Below are 19,197 nucleotides of genomic sequence, written 5' to 3' on the forward strand. Positions count from 1 at the left end.
GAGGAGAGGAGTGATAGAGTGACTTGGTGGGCAGCTGTCATCCAGCCAAGGTCAACTCACCATACCACACAACGACATCTTGCAAAATTTGAAATCATTGCTCTTTCTTGGACTCTTCTGAATACTTTGCCTCTTTCCTGCAAAGAGTGCCCCAAACTGGGTATGATATGAGGCCCTACTAGATAACTGGAATACATCTTTACTAAGATGTAAGTTAGTTAAAGTGAGCAGCCACTCTTAAAAGATTTTGTGTCTTTTAGTCACAAGATCCTTCCTTTCCTTTTCTATGGATTTAAAGAGTAAATAGCTGCCAATATTGCAGTGCGATGTATGGGTGAGATCTGAAAATACAGCATTGGTACAGCACGTGCTACAGTGCAAGCTGTGAACTAACGGGACTAAGTTTTAAAACTGATATTTGCATAATCAGCCTAGAGAAGCTTGACCTGTCTGAACAATAGAAGGGCAACTATAGGATAACAAAATTAATTGTATTAAGACAGAAGAGTAGCAAAATCAAGTAACAAAGATAAAATCTGTGATAGAACAGAACCTACGGATGGATGTACTCACAGATGATAACACCTCTTTTCATACTAATGAGGCTAGAAAGCTTGAAACAACCCAGTAAAAGTAAATGTCCTAAAAATAAGTGGAGCAGTAATCAAAATAAGGAACTAGAAAGATTCCCAATGTGAATGTCTCTAACAAAATGTGTAGTCATAAATGAACAAAAAGCTACCTTTGTGGTACTGGAGATGAAATTCCTCAAGGGTGGTAGCCGTTTACCAAGACTGATCCATTTCTCCACAACGAAGTCCTTAAATAACACATATCTGCTCATTGTTTGCTTTTTTTTTCTTTTTTTATTTTTTTTTCTGAACTAAATATCTGCTGATTTGGCTTCATTTTTAAACAAAAATTATATAATTAATACATATTAAAAGAGGGTTATTTCTCTGGTATGAGTCAGTGTTCAATCTCAAAACCTCAAACACAGCAACCAGTCTGAAAGCTAAACCACACAAATAATTGTATATTCAATTCCAATAGAACACTTTTTCAATCTAAATTGCAAATAAAGCATCGATTGACTTTTGAGACAACACATTTTGCGATGTTCAGAAGAGTCTGCATCAAAGAACGACTGTCTTAAGCTCTTTGCAAACTCTCCAGAATGAATCACATTGCATACACTCAAAAGTAATAACTGTTGTGCCTTTGTTGAGAATTTGGTGATTTTTCACAGGTCGTCCTTTGGTTTTGATCATTCTTGTCTTTCATTCCAGCATACTGGGAAACCTTGTGGTCAGACAGCCCCTGCCTACTAATGCAAGAGAGATTTCCCCATTCTCTCTTCAAGTCTTACCAGGTGTGTGCAGCAGCTCTGAAAAAGTTCCCCTGGGGGAATATCTCAAGGCAATTGCTGTAATAAGATCTATCTTTCTTCAGCTGCAAAAAGGTTTCCACTCTGCCCACTCCAGCATATTTACATCTATGGAAAGGGCCCACCAGAGTTTGTGTTAAGAGGAGATCTGCCTCTAGAATCCTAAACTGAGGGAGTAGCACATGGGGTTGTGTGGACCTTTGGGAATTCCCTTTCCAAAGCCTGCTGACAAACAAGAGGTAGTCCTACAAGGGGGACTTCAGACAAACGTGTTAGTTCTGACAGCATGGATATGAGTATTCAGATGTCAAATGAGTGCTGGGCATAATCTGGTCTGCCCTGAGCACCCTGCATCTTATCTGCTCCACAGCACAGGGCTCATGGGGAAACAGATGAGGCATCCATCCACTGCAGTATGAGGGGGTGCGTTATACCGACATCTCAGATCTAGACCATGACCCCTCATAACTAGCAGTCACGCTCAGCTGCAGTAGTTTGATTTCTGCTAGGAGGTGTGGATTAATCGCTGGATAAATTAGGAATTTTTTTGTGTTTTGACACAATGCCAAGAATGATAGGTTCTATCTCTGGCTTCAGTGTAGTGCCTTTGTCTTGCTCAGCTGCTACTTCAGGCACTGAAACTGCTTTCACTGGCTGGAAATTTGTCTAGAGCAAGATATTCTAAGACGTACAAGGGCTTAAAATGATATTTATCTGACCCTTGAAGGACTCCAAGGCAGGAACAAGGAACTCTTCTCCTTCTCTCTCTTGGAATTTGCACTACCCCAGGTCTGAGAATCATGCCCCTTTTTCATATTAACAGAAAAAGGTTTTATTTTCTAGCCAGAGAGAGCTCACCTACTTCGTAGACACCTAAGACTACTGACATTTTGTAGGTCGTCATTGGTGGAATTATCAGAAAAAGGTTAAAGAGGGAATTGGCAACTGGAAGGATACCTCAAAGCTTTACAAACAGTATTTATTATGCTACAAACAGAAGGGCCAGGAAAGTGAAAAGCCTCTGTAATTGCTAACTACAAATGTTTACATTATCCAGGGAATTGCAAATTCCCTTTAATTGTTGATAGCAGTTCAGATACTTGATCTAGAGGAAGTAAAACAGGGAGTGAGATCAGTTGCTACAGCCAGTTCTCACTTTGTCATCCTAAGGGGAAACAAGCTGCTGTGAACACAGGGGCAATACAAGGACAGTTTATCTAAAAGTTAAAAACTTTCAAAAAGTTGAAAATAAACCAGCGTATTGTGGTACCAAGCTCATTTGAAAAATTATGAAATAACAGCACAGGTTTCTATGGAGCAGATTACAATTCATCTATGTATAATCAAGTGTTTTGGTCCATAGACTAAGTATACAGGCTCACCAGGCAAAATTTCATGTTTGCAGTGAATTTACTTTCCTTGAGAATCCCCTTTGCACACAGTTAGGCCATACTGCTGCCATTTGCTTTCTTCCCCTTGTAAACAGCTTGGCAGACAAAATCCCAGCTACCAACTAAAAACACATCTTGAATGCATTAGCAAACCAAAAAACATGCAACTACTGAAATGAAGAGTTCCACTCAGGAAGGTATCCTGCACTTAGGAAAGTATATTACATTTTACACACGACAAAACAACAAACTGAAGCACCTCTGACCTGAGTCTTGTGGGAAAGTTAGGAGTTAACATCAGTCACCAAAAGCAGGCTATAAATATAATTACCAGTACTGGGAATTTTATTACAATATTCATTTAACTATTGTGTTTATCAGAGAACTTATATCTACTTAACTCGTGGCACCCTGGAAAAGATTCCCTGAGGATAATTAAAACCTGAAATCCTCAGGGGATTAACATCAGCAAATCCCAGCCCCCTAGGTCTAAGGGATTGGTCTGAGGATTCACAGATGTCTTTTATACAGTCATCAGTGTTTCAGGCTGCCAGTTTCATGTACCATCAAAAATGGCCAGTACAGCCTTTTCTCAAAGTGAACAAAAGCAAAGTGCATTAGGAGAGTGGCTGGGCCAGGTTGTGAAGCATTTGACCTTACACCTTTGTTTTGCTTCTGAAATGGCTTTCCCCAGGCATCCAGTCACTGGCCAGGTCATCAGGGCAAGTTTTAGCGTTTCCTTTATTCCTGTAAGGCTTTCACTCACCACCACCACCCCATATATATACACATATACATAAAGAAAGGGAAGGTGTGAGAAAATTCCAGATAGTGGTAGAAAAAATGTGTAACTATTTTTACAGGAAGCACGAACAAGTGAAGATGCCATACTAGGGATATAGTAAAAGCTGGGGGACTAATAGGCAGGCCTTTTGGTCTAGGAAAACGGGAAACCACATCTAGGATACATATACTTTTTTTTTATTTAAAAGAATCATGTGCCAATCATTTATTCATTGATGGCAGCTACTGGTATGGTGTAGGATGGGGAGCTTGCAGCATAAGTTAAGAGGAGGATGCTCCTAGAGGCAGAGAAATTGACAGAAAGTAATTTACAGTTTCTAATGCCGTAAAATGACCAAGTAAGCAGAACTCCCTCTACAGTCCTCCTTTGAACACAAATCTGGCTGAAGGAAATTCATGGGGTTATGGACATACTGACATAGTATTCTTGAATTACAGTTCTGGAGAACAAAGTTCACAAAATGGGAGTTTTTAGGTCTTGTAGAGTTTTTTTCCCCAAAGCAGATGTGTTAGAGCCCTGAAAAGTAGCACTGCTCCTACAAGTAGCACTTACAAGTCACAGCACTCAAAAAAAAATGTGAGAAGAAAAAACACCACCATAACTTCTAAATAATTACTGATATTCACAATCATATAAAGGAATAACTTTTAAAAATACATGAAAACTAAATAATCTTCCATGAAATACATAAGATACACTCACAAGGACGCATGAATCCCTGTATGCTGGGTTTTTACATATTTTGGTTTTATTAAAGCTTTCACAGGTGCTACAGTTACTAGACTAGAAAACAAATATTAATACCTTAGTAATTTGTCACAATGAATAGTAAGATACTTTCTAAAAAAATTATGTTGCAATTCACACAATTTATATTTGCTAAAACCCTTGGTTTATAGGTCAGCACACAAAAAAATGAATCCCCTAAAAGACAGTGTCTATTAGGTATAGTTAGGAAGATCCTCACTGGATCATATTCTGACTAGTACATATACTGCCTGTCATGTGCATTTGGAAAACAAAGGTGAAAAGTGAAAATCTTTTGATCTTCCATGCCATTTTCCTGTATTCTCCTTACCAGGCTGCCAAAATTCAATGTATTGTGACAATTTATTATTATGTCCTACGCAGTATTACAACACATGAACATCATTTTTTGCAAAATGTGGAGGGCTGCCAAGATGGACAGGGGCTGGGGCATGTCATACATGAAGAAGCTGAAGGTGGGTTTCTTCAGCCTGGAGGAGAGGGGACTGAAGGGGAACCTTATTGCTCTCTACCTCATGGATGATCATAGTGAAGACAGAGCCAAACTCTCCTTGGTGAGGCACAGTAAAAAAGATGCAAAGTAACAGACAAAAGTCACAGGAAGAACAATTCTACAAGGAAAAAAAAAAACATCTCCCAATGAGTAAAGTTGAACCCTGGAGCAGGTTGTCTGGAGAGTTGGTCTCTGTCCTTGGAGACATCTAAAACTCTTCTGGATATGGGTCCAGGCAACCTGGTCTAACTGGAAAGACCTTCTTTGAGCATGGGATTGGACCAGATAGAATCATAGAATCATTTAGATTGGGAAAAACCTTTGAGATCATCAAGTCCAACCATTAAATGAGATGACCTCAGAGGCCATACTCTGTGATGCCATGATAACTCTGTAACCTAGAAAGGTACAGAGCCATTTGCATAAAATCAGCAATTTTAGAGGAGGCCACCAGAGCAGGAATATATGAGTAAATGATGGAGTTGAAAAGACACTGAAAATTACCCTTGTTAATATTTCTTAAAGTTTTTAAAAACCAAAATGGATTCTGAAATTCTGATTTACAAACGAACCACATTTCTGAAAAATACATGAAGTAAGAAAATAGTTCAAACACTGATAATCTCTGATTTCTCTGGAACATCAAGTATAAGCAGAATTCCCAGCTGGTTAAGGTAGCAGACATGGGGGTGGAGAGAAACACTAATTATACATTAGCTCAGTTAAACCAATTCATGTGGGATTGCACCATATGAATTGATGAAATAAATGTTAGTATATGAAATGATGGAAAAACTAGTAAACATGTAATCATTGTAAACCCATCACTGTGATAGGTAGCTTGGATTTCTAAATGCTACAGTAAGAATAAGACTTCAAAAGAGATGAGACTTGTCCAGCCTGCATATAGCCTACAATTTGTTTTCAACAGCAATTAAACTGACAGGAAAATCAGCAGGAAAAGAGAGTAAACATAAAATGTAAACAGAAAGCAGCCCCTAGGAACTTCCTGGAAAAGTGAAGTAATGATAACTCTGGGGGATAAAACATAGTTTAATTATACAGAAAGACAAATTAAGTCAATAGAGTTGAAGTGTTTGATTATACCAAAAGAGAAATAACTTGCATGTTAATATAGCAGATAAAGAGATTCTGCTCCAAATCTTTACTCAGTGTAAATCCTACAGCTCTAGCAAAGTCAGGGTAGGTCATGACTAGGGGTCCAAGCTTCAAGATGTTTATCTTGTAAGAAAATAAGGTACAGTTCATACCCCTCTTTTCATATTGAATAGTGTTTTGTTCTTCAGACAGTCTTCATAATTCCAGAAAGTTACTTACAAAACAAAATCATACTCAAAGAGCTGAAACATCAAGATTTAGAAGATCTTAGCAAAACTGAGCAAACCTGACAGAGGCGTGGCAGCTTTTGTGCTCATAAACAAAGCTGCTGCCCCTTTATATCCCTGAAGTCTAAAGAATTGCCATATATACCTTATATCATTCAAAAGGTGTTAACATATTACTTTCACCAAGAAAGACAAACACATATTTCTGCATCTTTGATAAATGTCCTTTTTTAGTAAATTAAATCAGAGCATATTGTGAAAACAAGTACTTTTAGGACAGGCAAGATGCATTACTATGAAAAAGTGGTTGTGTACCTATGTGATTAGGCTCAATTTATAGAACTTGCCCTCTGCGAGTGGTTTTAGTCATTTATTTCAGAGTGTATTTACAAAAATCACAAGTGATCCCACCAGGATCTGCAGATTAGCACTGAGGATATTGGCCAGCCTTGGTATTCAAAGTGAAGTTCATTCTCTCCTCCACAATTGTCCCTCTCTGTGACAATGCATAAATAATAGTTCTGTGGTTTTTGAAGACCCCACACAGAGGTTTTGTGATAATCTTCCAAATCTGGTCATAGATTCAATGTTTGGTTGCATAATTTATTGTTTAGATAGAATATAGTATAGTTAGAATGCATTTTAGAATGACCTCACATCCTGATTTTGAAATTTTGGGTAATGGAGAATACATGACTTTTTTATTAGATGGTCCAAGAGTCAGTTATCTTCAGCTTAAGAAAAATAAATCTACATTTAAATAGGAACTGAATTCATCCTTTCAAGTAAATCATTCCATTGCTCTGAGCTTTCTTTTCCACCTGCTGTATTCTGTTCACTTGGCCCACATTGAACCACCATATTGCCTGCAAGCAAAATTCATCCTGAGTGAGTCTTCCATCTCACCCACTACGACTTTTTACCCCAAGAAAATGGTCCTTGTGCAGGTCCTTGTGCAGGACCAGTGCAAACCACTCTGCTAGCTGATCCAAAACAAAGGTAAGGCAGGGGGGCAGATTTTTGCCCACGTAGGACTTAGGGCATCAACTGTGTCTCAGGAGTGGGGAAAAGGAAACCAAATCACCTGCCTCTACCTTTCTGATCAAAGGCACAGAGGTGTGTGGCAAATAGAGGACTGACAAGCCATTACACCATCAACACCCACAGGGATTTAGAGAAGATCATTCCAGCATCAAGGGTTATCACCGTGTCCAAGAACCTTGTGGAGGTAGAGAAAGAAGCATCTTCTGTACAGGCAGTGTGCATGTGAGAGCTGGAGAAGGAGAAAAAAGGTGTGCTTCTGATATAACAATTCTTTATTTAAAAAAAAAAAAAAGAAAAAAGAAAAAAGAAAAAAGAAAAGAAAAAGAGAAATGTAAATATCTATAGTGAAAAACAAGAAATAATTTGAAAAACAGAGGATGTTACTTAAATCCTTACAAAAAGTTAACAAAACGTGGCCTTGGGAGAAGGAATAGATACCATAAATGTGTCAAGCTGGGACACAAGAAGATAAGCTCAAGGAGAACCAAATCGCTAATGAAACTAAACAGAAAACTATCTCAACTATGTGTGAACTATCCTAATTAGCATACTAAAAGATCCACCCTGGAGCAAAGAGAGCCCCCTACAAACAAAGCCCCTCCCCACAGAACATGAGTGGTGAGAATAAAGAGCACTGTACCTTTCAATGGAGATAGGGCTCCTAAAAACAGATGACAGTTAAGTGTGACTAAATGTGATTGTAAAAAATTGTTCAACGCGTGTCAAAAGTTTTACTATGTGTTAAAAGGCATACTAGCTTTGTGGATTTACCACCTGGCGCCCGTCTCTGCACAGGCATGCAATAAACAAATACCTTGGCTCTATGTTGATCAGCTCTTGCACACTGGGTGGAGAACCCAGATTTGAGATGATACATCCTCCATGGGGCCAGCCTCAACTGCGCCATGTGGCTGGTGCTGCTGCCACCATGTCAATAAGCAGAGAGGGCCCAGGCTCACACCGGCACCGCCACATTTACACCACAGCCTTTCTCGGAAGGAACTCTTCCTGTACCACCACTGCACCGTGCCTGTTACAGATAGCAACTATAGCACAGTGTCACCCAAAGAAAAGAAAAAGTACTGGTGCTGACTCGCAAGTGGAATAAATTATTACGTTTCTTCTCATAGCTTGCCACCATTGAAATTCCTACTCAGGTTTTTTTCTGCCAATTTCTAACGAATTTATTTAGGGAAAAACATTTAGATGGCTTAGACGGGTATGAATTTTCCCACTCTTAGTACAATACTTTCAATCATTTACTTTCCTAGCTAGATCTTTTACCCTTTTTTACTCAGGTAAATGTCAAACAGAAGTCTTGGCCTGCTTACAGCAGACAATGCATGTTGAATCCATTTCTAACAAATGAATGATGTATCTTTGTTTCTGAATATCCATTTTCTCATTGGGATTGCATTCTTTCTGCTGATTTCAGCAGCCTTCGTTCTAAACCATCAACCACCACTATTATCATCTAGTAAACATCACATCCTGAAAAGAGGGTTCGCCAATTCTAACAGAATTCTGGCAATACCCAATTGACTAAAAGAAACTTGGGGAGATACCTGAGATGACAAAACATTTTAAATGTTAGCAAATTAGGACCTCAGCATAGCCACAGCCACTGAGGAAAAATGGCATGTCTAAACAGCTGTAGAAAAAATGGTGGGTGGAGGAGGGAGAATTTCACAAGTGATAATTAACTTAGTGAACTATATCACAGAGTATTGTAATGTTGTAGTAGATCTGAAGTGGAGAAAAAGGTAACATGTAAAATCTTCTTAATGAGCATTTAAACACAGAGTCCCCAAAGCAAGAACTGAATTGACAAGGGCAAGTCTCACTGAGCCAAATCTTACTGACACCTTGCTATTTCCTAAATTGAGGTGACAAGCCATGTGCCCCAGGGAGAATAGTGAGCCATGATCTGATGAAATGGAGGAGAAGTACTCAGATATGAGTACAGACACCATTTTCTAATTTCTCCTGCGGAGTATCTCAGCTGTATACCCCTTGGACTTGCACAGGATGCCCTAATTCACAGCATGCTTAAATGCTGCACTTAATGTTTCTTTTGCCTTTCATTTTCAGGAGTTTATAGTAGCTTGTAAGGTGTGATAAGTCATTTACTTAAGTGAAGGGGTATTTAGGTGCTTTGCAACGCAGACACGTGCTTTAAGGAATTTTCCAAAGCACTTAAACAGGTAACTGCCATCTGTACTAGTAAGCATGAAGCTTTTCAGTACCTTGAGACCTATACATTTCTTTACAAATCTGGCCTATATACCTGCTAAGGTCATATAACACCATTCATGGTGAGCTATGCTTGAGGAATTAGGCCTCAAATGGGCTGTATTTTTTGTAGCTGCAACAATACTAGGGAACTGGATGTAATACTGAAATAGAGATCCTAATGAAACTCCTGGTGATAAATCTTCTAGGCCAGCTGGTCAGTTAGACTCATTTTGAGCTGTTCTGCATATTCAGTAACCTTTCAAAAATAACACAAACAGGACATGTTTTGAAAATAAAAACACATACTCACCATAATAGTCTTAATACCACAAACCTTCTTGCAGCCTAAGACACCACAGTGGTCCAGAGCAATCGTAAATGGAAACCTCATCCAGGCATAAGTAAGCCTGAATTCTCTTCAGAGAATAAGCCTACAACTCAATTCATGCCCATCCTCCAGGGACTGATATTGCAAATGATTGTCTCCTAGTATAAGGAAAACTCTGGTATGGGAAATGGACCCATTACTTACTGGACCACTGATTGAAACCCCCATGAAGGTTCAGCAGAAAGAATTCATAACTTTACCTCAAAAGTTGATTTTGACCACAGCTGTTCACAAAAGCAAATCTTCAAAGCGAAATATTCCAGTAACTCATGTCTTTTTTTAATCCCTTATTAATATTATTTATGATTTTGATTTTGATTTAAAATGCTTAAGAACGCTCATTATGAAAAGAAATATAGCTCAGCAGGAATCTCACACAATATGTTGATTACAATTCTATGGCATTTATTTAAGACTGAGAGAAATGTCCCTGGCATAATGCCAGTCAGCACAGAGTCTGGTAACTGCAGAGGTTAAAAAGGCTAAATCCGGGTACATTTACATGCTCCTTTAGTTATTGAGAAGACAGTTGGTCACTGGAGGCTGATAACATTCCTATGGTTAAAGGCCTTTTTATCTCCCAGGGTACTGAGGGATTTTTTAAATATATAAATAATTATATAATGCTAGGGGGTTTACACATGCCAGATTTTGTATTCATTTTTATTAAAAACAAGTAATTATAACACCAATACAGAGTGATCATGCAAAGATGATAAAATACAAATTATTGATAATTAAAAGTTGCATGTGAAGGTATTTAGAAGTATTCCTATTTATAAATAACAATAATCTGAAATAAAGGGGTGTATGAAAAGCCAGACATATTACTATATTAAGATTGTCTTCCTATAAGCTCCTGCTTTCTCTTACTAAATTATTTATATAAAAGCTTATAATTAAATATTACAGTATTTAAATATTTTTGGCACATTATCAATAAATTACAGGAATTACTTTTGTAACTTCTTACATTCTTTTTTTTCTGACCGATACCATACATGTCTTGTAGCAAGTAAATTAAATTTTTCAACATTATGATTTATACTTCTCTGTTCTATTGCTAATCTGGTAATTGAATAGTTTGTGCATGACTAAGCTGTTTTGGCAGTTCATCACCCCTGTATTTTTTTAATTTTTTTTAGTGTTCTGTGATGTGGTGAGATTGGGGGAGTTAGAGGGAAAATTAATTTAAATATTTGCAAATCCATTTTTGAATTGAAAGCATCTTTTGACAATATTCTTACTTTAAATAACCATAAAATATTATTTTATTAGTTCACTTGAAGGAGAGCTAGGAGATATTCTAGATTTCAGAATGTCATGCTATAAGTTAAAGTGTGATGAATTTCGGTAGATTGCTGTAAATCTGATTTTCAGAAATGTTGAGTCCCAAGCCATACCAGTTCAAGTTAGTAAGAGCAAACAAGCTGTTGCTTCTCTAAAAAAAATCAATCTGTTATGCAGATGTGCATTTTAAAATGAACAACCATAAATACCTCATAAATACTCAAGAATAAAAAAAAAACATGATAAATTGAACTAATTCTTTTAGCTAATGTGCAGCATGGACTTGCATTGATGTTAATAGCGGAAAAGAGGTTTTAGTCTTTTAGTCAAACAGCACCAGGTCTTTTTTTATTTCTTTTAAATAATATCACTTTTAATATCTGTCATGTCACAAGTGAAATGAGTGAATGTGTGCATATGCATCTGTGTAATAAAGTGCAACGCTAACGATGTAATAATTCTGTATGTGCTCACAAACACAAGGTAAATCTCACTATCTTTGTTTGAAAGGCAACATGGCTCCAAACATTTTTGCTTTTGAAGCCTCATAGACCCTTTCCCTTTCTTCATTTCTCACTCTCTCTCTAGGATGAAGGACATGAGGGCATGTATATTGCTGACAGGAAAAACCTTGCTTAATGAAAATAAGCTGAGCTAAAGATTCTAGAAGAAAGATACCTCAACACTGAAATTATAAGTATTTGCTTTCTATGCATTTCAGCACCAAACACATGAAACACTGGTGCCAGCAACTGCAGTGTAGATAAGCAACAGATCAAGAGCTTTTCGTGTGGAAAGATTGCATTAGCTCAGGGAACAATAGTCTCCAGATACTGCTGAGCCGCAGTGTAAAGAGGAAATATAATTTAAACAAGAGAGAGCAGGTATATATTACCCACTGACCTACTGCCATGGTTCTCATTTCTTAACCTTTAAAGACAAACACCTGTTTGTTGGAGGACAGAAGAATGGTCCTGGTATAGAAGAGAATGTGACATATCTTAACCCACAGTAAAATATGGGTTATGTCTATACAGCATTCTTCACAAAAATGAGTATGTACATATACAAAGTCTGTCATTATTAATTTTTATTTCCTTGAAAATAATAAAAAATCAAAACAAAGCCCAAATGTTTTATGCAAAGGTTTTAAATTAATATTTCACACAAGAGAAGCAATCTTTCTCATTTTGTAGGTCATATCACGTGACCACATAAAGGGTGACTGCAGACACCCTTTTTTCAGCATTACATTTTATCATCATTATGGGAGTTTTGCCTTTCGCTGAAGGTTCATCCCACTTCCAAGCATCCACCTCCTCCACCCAGTCCCATGTTGCTACAGAGATCCCTCCATCACAGGCTAGCAACCTGTAGGCAGAGAAACCATGAAATGTGTCAGCACTGCTAAGCAGTGCTCAGCTAGGTGAATACCCAAAATTTTTCCCATGGCAGTTCAGATCACTTTAAAATTTTTGCATGCTGAGATTATCTCATATTTATAAAAAAAATATATTCATGAGTTGTGGAAGCTCTCTTACAGGAAAACCTCATGAGTAGACATAGCCGAAGGAGGGGCTGCTCCCCCAAAAAAGCAGCCACGGTCTCCAAACTCACCACAGCCTGTGCAGAAATGCATAATTAGAAGCCAAATGGATCTGCTAAGCTTGGTGTCAGAAGAGACTGAGATTTGAAAGAATCCAAGACAAAGTTTATGACACTATTTTATTGGGGTTTTAGAGATAACCTCTTATAGATATCGTTGTTAAAAATTGTGCCTCAGTTTTCTCTTTTCTTTGTATTCCATTTTAATAGCACTATCACTAACTTATCTTGTGGGGAATTTTAAGGAAAGAGCTGTTATAAAAATAACAAACAAAGGTCATTAACCTGGAAACTTTTGACATCAACAGGCTATTTTCATGCGTAAGTATTGGGCACCACAGAAAATTCTTAGTTAATACTGAAACTATCAGCAATGTATAATCTTAAACCAACAGTCTATATTACTGAATACCATTTATCTTAAGACATAAATTTCTTTGTTTCATCTCTATTTTATCCTGTAATGACCCCTTTGAGATGATCTTTCAGCACCATCTGCTACCAGAAAAAGCAAAGTACATAAATGTATGGGTTTTCAAATTTTCATATGCAGATAGTACTTTCCCTTGGTACAGTAGCAGTCCACAGATAGGACTGGTCATGTTCAGCAAGGAGAAAGCCTATAGCCTGATGAATTTAATATTACATATTTGATTATTGGCTGGTAGTAAATAAAAAACTACTTACTGAGTTTTATGCAATATTTGAAATAACTAATTCAACTATGTACTAATCTAGAATACTAGCCAGGAAACTATATCCATCCTCCTAATACTAAAAACACTCCTAGTCCTCCTAAGACTAAAAATATCATGTAAATAATATTTGCTTGTACAGTAAACTACCAATTTTGCCACCTTTACAATTGCTGGTTTCACAACATGGAAATGATTGAATCCCCAGTGGGAGGTATTATTCAGCACAAGCAAAGACAGTTGATCTTGTTCCCACTGAATTGCTTCACAAACTGCCAGGGAAGCAGGACTACCTATTTGACTTTATGTAGTCCTTTCAAAGATGCAGGCAGAACCTAGTAATTCCTTTCACATATATCCACCCTTCGTAAGTCAGCTTTTTGTTCCAGTGTGTATCACAGCTACCTCATACACTATGGAAATTACAGAGCTTCTCTACTGGAATCAAAAACAATTAAGAACAAAAGCTGTTTTCAAAGTGACATGTTTAAAAAATAACACTTTCGGTGTAATTAATAAGCTGTGAATTAACAGTTATTTTCCTCCTCAGACCAAATTATACCCTGACATAACTATATGCTGTTTCCAGTGAATTCCTTAAAGTACATTTACAAACATGCATGCACTATTCAGAATTTTTGTAAAGCAGCCATGTCTCATGCCCTTCACTCTGTCAGAGCCTGATCTCACACCTAAATTTCAAGCGAGACAGTTTCTGTTTGGTAGAAGACTAGCAGTGAAGCTGCCACCTCAGCTTTTCTCTTTGTTCTGTTAATCCAGGTATTCCAAAATTAACCAGGGGGGGGGGAGGGGGGGGCAGAGCAGGAATACAAATAAAAATCCCTGAAGCAGTGGAAAGCAGACAAGATGAAATTGTGGTTAAAGGGAAAAAGGTATAAAACCACTGTGTCTTATTTTAATCTCTTACCTCAAGATTCATCCTCAGGTATATGTGTGATCTACAGAGACCACAGAATAGTTCCTGTCATGCACCCATTTAAAATGCATTTAAAATGCGGAAAACACAAATTCTTTCTCTTTGCTATTGTAACGCAGTATGACCAAATGTTAATACCTCATGACTGTGAGGCACATTGCATCCCTGAGCACAGAATAACTATGTGCAGGAAGGAAGAATGTACCGATATCGCCACAGGGAAATCCAAGGGCACAGTTTTGTGTTACAACTCCTTGGAGCCCATCTGAATGGGCACTCCTGGAATAGGCAGCCCCAATCCCAAAACACCTGTCCTACCTGCAGGAGTAGGTTCCTAAAATTGTCTTGAGTCTGATCCCCAAGTTTGTGCAACCACAGGTGATTAAGCCAACAAAAATAAGGTATGATTTTGCAGCACGGTTGTTCTGCTGTACAAGCCAGCTGAAGTCAGTTAACCCTGCAGCTGCACAGCTCAATTTCCAGTCAAGGAGAAGGGGACAAAGACAGACAGGGGGAGTGAGGCTGCTACTTTCAGATGCAGTCACTCCTAGATGAAGCTACATGTGAAACCCATGCTGAGATATAAGAGCTACCGGGGTGTGACGTACTGGCAGTACCCCAAGCTGGTGTGTGTCCAAGTTTCCAGCCTCATGACCAAAGTGCTCAGAGAAGAAACTACAATATGTATAGTTGTGAGGGGGTGAGAGGACCAGACCAAGTCAGCTATATTCTAGGTAGCTAGGTCATTTGCTAAGAGACAATGCGCTTAATGTTTAAATGTTTCCCTGAGCTGCAACCTTAATGAACTTCAATGAAGAAAGGCTACGATGGGAAAAGGAAGTTGAGGAGGGAAGATGCAGAAAGAAGTTATGATGTCAGGAGAGCCAAAAAAAGCCTTTCTATCCCTGATCTTCCCCCACAGGGGAAGGAAGGGAATGAACGATCACATCTCCTGATTTATTGCCAGTTGTTGACTTGGCTGTAATATTTATCACTGGTTTAATCCCCCACAAATTCTTTTTTTTGACCCCACGGCACAAGCATATCAGCCAGCAAAAGCCTCTTCTTCCTCCCTTCATGGACTGGAGCACACAAAGGGACAGTACACATGATGCTATGCCTCTGCCCCTCTGCGAAAGCTCAGTGAGGTGTTTGTGGCACAGGCATGTGATCTTCCTTTCTGTCATTCACCTTCAAGACATTTGCAAATTTGTGCTGGGATGACTGTTGTGCCTGGATCTTTTGGAGCAGAGAATGAAGAGTAGAGACCAACACAAGTATGGTTTCCTCTGTTCTTTTCCTCTCCCTCTCCCCAGGCACCAGCATGCACACAAAGATGATTTAGCTTGTATTGTTCATAAAATTAGTGGATCCACTACATTATGCTGCTCTGATAAAACTGCCTTGTTTTCCCCTGCCTCTAATTCTCCTCCTCACCAGATCAAGTATATCTGTTGTGTACTGTTTGAAATTGCTGGAACACAAAACACTAGCATACATTTCACAAAATCATACACTTTACAGTATATGTCCCAGCTTTTTAGCATGGGTGACAATGATATACTTCAGTTACAATCGAGAACATCAACAGATTGTATTACAATCTGTCACACATTCTCAGGAGGGAGAAATTGGCAACTCACTACACCGAAGAACAGTAATCAAGCATCTGGAATATTACAGTACAAGTAGATTTTATATGATCTGACTAGTTGAAGCAATTTATAATAATGACTTTTTAAAAATGAGCTTGCCAACAAGAGGCCTCTGTAACAAGCTTATGTTCATATTGACACCAGAATACTTAATGCATGTGTCTCTGATCAATAGTTTCTCTCATCTATTTTACTAATGATATTGTTCTAAGTTATTTGCACCCAAAATAGATGCATCTTAATGGAAAAAAAAATAAAATCTTGGTGCTAATAAAAATAATAACCTAGTTTTATAGATGCCTAATGCTCAAGAAGAACTTTAAGAATGCTCAGTAAGCAAAACATTTGTGTCATTTTCTGCACCATTGGCAAGTAAAACATAATAACTGCTTTCTCTCATGTGAGGAAAATGATATATTGAACAATCTGACAAAAATAGAAAGGCTGTCAAAAAATAATCCAAAGGGGAAAAAAAAGTCCTCTAGTCTCTATTACCCTGAGCTTGGACCATTACAAAGGTTCCTTTTATTCAAAGAAAACCAGTAAGAATCAACGAAACTGTGAATATGATGTTTAATTCCTAAAGCACAAGTTATTAACGTTCTAGCTTGGGTGAAAAGCTCGATATAGTAGCCTACAGTGACAGGGAACCCAGGCCAAAAAACTGCTAAGCTGCTTCTAAGGTTGTATCTGTCAATCACTAACATACAAGACAGAAAGAGGAAAGCTAAAGAGAATGTTATGATGTTCTTTCAAGACAAATATTTTTAAAGGGAGGAGAAATGAAACTAAAAAGCACCCTATAAAATTATTTTTAAACATAGTTATGCATAATTAGATTTATTCAAACAAATTTAAAATTATTCCTGTCTTCCAATTCTGAAAACTCTGTGAAACAGAGACTTGAAACAGAAATTTTAGGGCAATCCGTAAGAAGGATACAGTTTATGATTAAGTTATATGATTAAGAATTAAGGTCTAAGACACTTCAAACCTGGAATACTTATGAAATACATAGTAAGATGAATTAAATAGTTTTTATTTTCTACCAGCCAGACTTCAAACCAGAATAGCTAAGCATGGACTTGTATCACCTTAAAACCACGGTCTGACCCAGTTCTCACAACCAATGACACCTATGCTGCCAGAGGACTGGGAACAGCAGAGGATATGAGATAAATGAAGGAATCAGACTAGTTATACACTGTTCTTTCTCGTCATCCTTCTCCTCCTTCTTCTTGAACCCCAAAACAACTTCTTCAGATAGTCAAGATAGTTCTAAACATCAAGACCCATGCTGGGCCTCATCAGGCATAGGAGGAGAGAGCTGCTATACCTCTCCATCGTTTCTGGCCCAACAAGTAAAGTGAAGTTTCCCACCACTTCCATTGGTCATCCTAGCATTAAGGAGAAAACTTACTCAGGGACACCGATTTCCTTGTGCCCACACTTTGGAGTGGCAAACCTGGCAATAGGCATACACACTACCAGATTACAGGCCTATGGTGTGTCTCACAGCCAAGAAAAACACCATTTGCAAGGAAATCTTCATGTGACTGATGGCTTTAACCCATTCACAACTCACTGTTGTAGGAGACATAGAAGAGCAGATGTTCCTATGACCAAGAGCCAGCCTTGTATCCGGTGCCTTTCCTCCCACTGTTATATCCTGAACCCTGCAGACCCTTTCACACTCATCTCACAGCATGCATCTGTTGATCTCTCAAAAAATCACTGGATCAGTTGCATCAAGAGTTAGAGCTACAGGAACACTTCTCAATTCCTCTCTTGCATTTCTTGGAGTTGTCTTAGTGATGACAAAGGGTTACTAGAGCTAGATGCAGCTTAAGAAGCACCATAGTTTTCAGGGGAAACCACCGCTTGAGTTTGGCCTAGCTCAGACTTATATATTTAGCTAAGCTTCATTAGATCCACTCTTATTGGCAGATGATCCCTGTCCTGGTTTCAGCTGGGAAAGAGTTAATTTTCTTCTTAGTAGCTGGTGCAGCGCTGTGTTTTGGCTCTGATGTGAGAACCATGTTGATAGGACACTGATGTTTTTAGCTGTTGCTGGGTGATGTTTATACTAAATCAAGGACTTTTCAGTTTCTTGGGCCCTGCCAGCCAGAGGGCTGGGGGACACTGGAAACTGGGAGGGGACACAGCCAGGACAGGTGACCCAAGCTAGCCAAAGAGGTATTCCATACCATATGACATCATGCTGAGTATATAAACTGGGGGAAGAAGGAATGGGGGGGACATCTAGCATTACGGTGTTTGTCTTCCTGAGTAATTGTTATGTGTGCTGAAGCCCTGCTGTCCTGGGGATGGCTGAACACCCACCTGCTGGTGAAAAGTAATGAATTAATTCCTTGTTTTGCTTTGCTTGCGTGCATGGCTTTTGCTTTACCTATTAAATTGTTCTTACCTCAACCCTCAAGTTTTACATTCCTTTCTGGGTGAGGGGGAGTGAGCGAGCGGCTGCGTGGTGCTTGGTTGCTGGCCGGGGTTAAACCACAACAATCCCAAAAAGGCAATAAAACCCTAAAAGCCTTATGAGTTATCACACTGAAGTTAGGAAGACTTCAGTAATAACACTGAGCATAAGGGATGAACAAGAAAGCCTCAACAGTCCTGTAGAGGAACAAAGATTTACAGCTCCATTGTGTCCACACACAAAGCCTAAGAGCAGATGAGCCTTCCACAGCACTGAAGAGTTATCCAGACTAGATACTCCTGAAAAAAAAGGTTAAAATCAGCTCCAAGGACTTGTTTTGAACAAGGATAATGTCCTTGAGCTAGAAAAGTAGCAACCCATGGACCTTTTAGTATAAAACTAGATTTTGCATGATAAGGTTGACAGACTGCCTGACTAAGCTGCAGGTGCCTTCCTTCTGAACTTTTCTCCTGTTTGTTAGTTTACCTGCGGTTGTGTTTAAAAATGTGACACAGACAGCTCAGTCTCAGAGCACTGACCACCTGTTCTGACTTGGAGGTCTCACTGCCTGCAGACCATCTTCAGTGTGTTTTGTGGAAAATGAGAGGAGAAAAAGGGAGGCAGTAGCACATGTATTAAGTCTGGGGAGACATAGAATAGCTATACTGATTGAGAAGAGACACCACAGCACATTTGGGGAGAGCAACCTGGCCTAAGGACT

The sequence above is a fragment of the Falco naumanni genome, chromosome 1 (genome assembly GCF_017639655.2).
Source record: "Falco naumanni isolate bFalNau1 chromosome 1, bFalNau1.pat, whole genome shotgun sequence".
In the NCBI taxonomy this organism is placed as follows: domain Eukaryota; kingdom Metazoa; phylum Chordata; class Aves; order Falconiformes; family Falconidae; genus Falco; species Falco naumanni.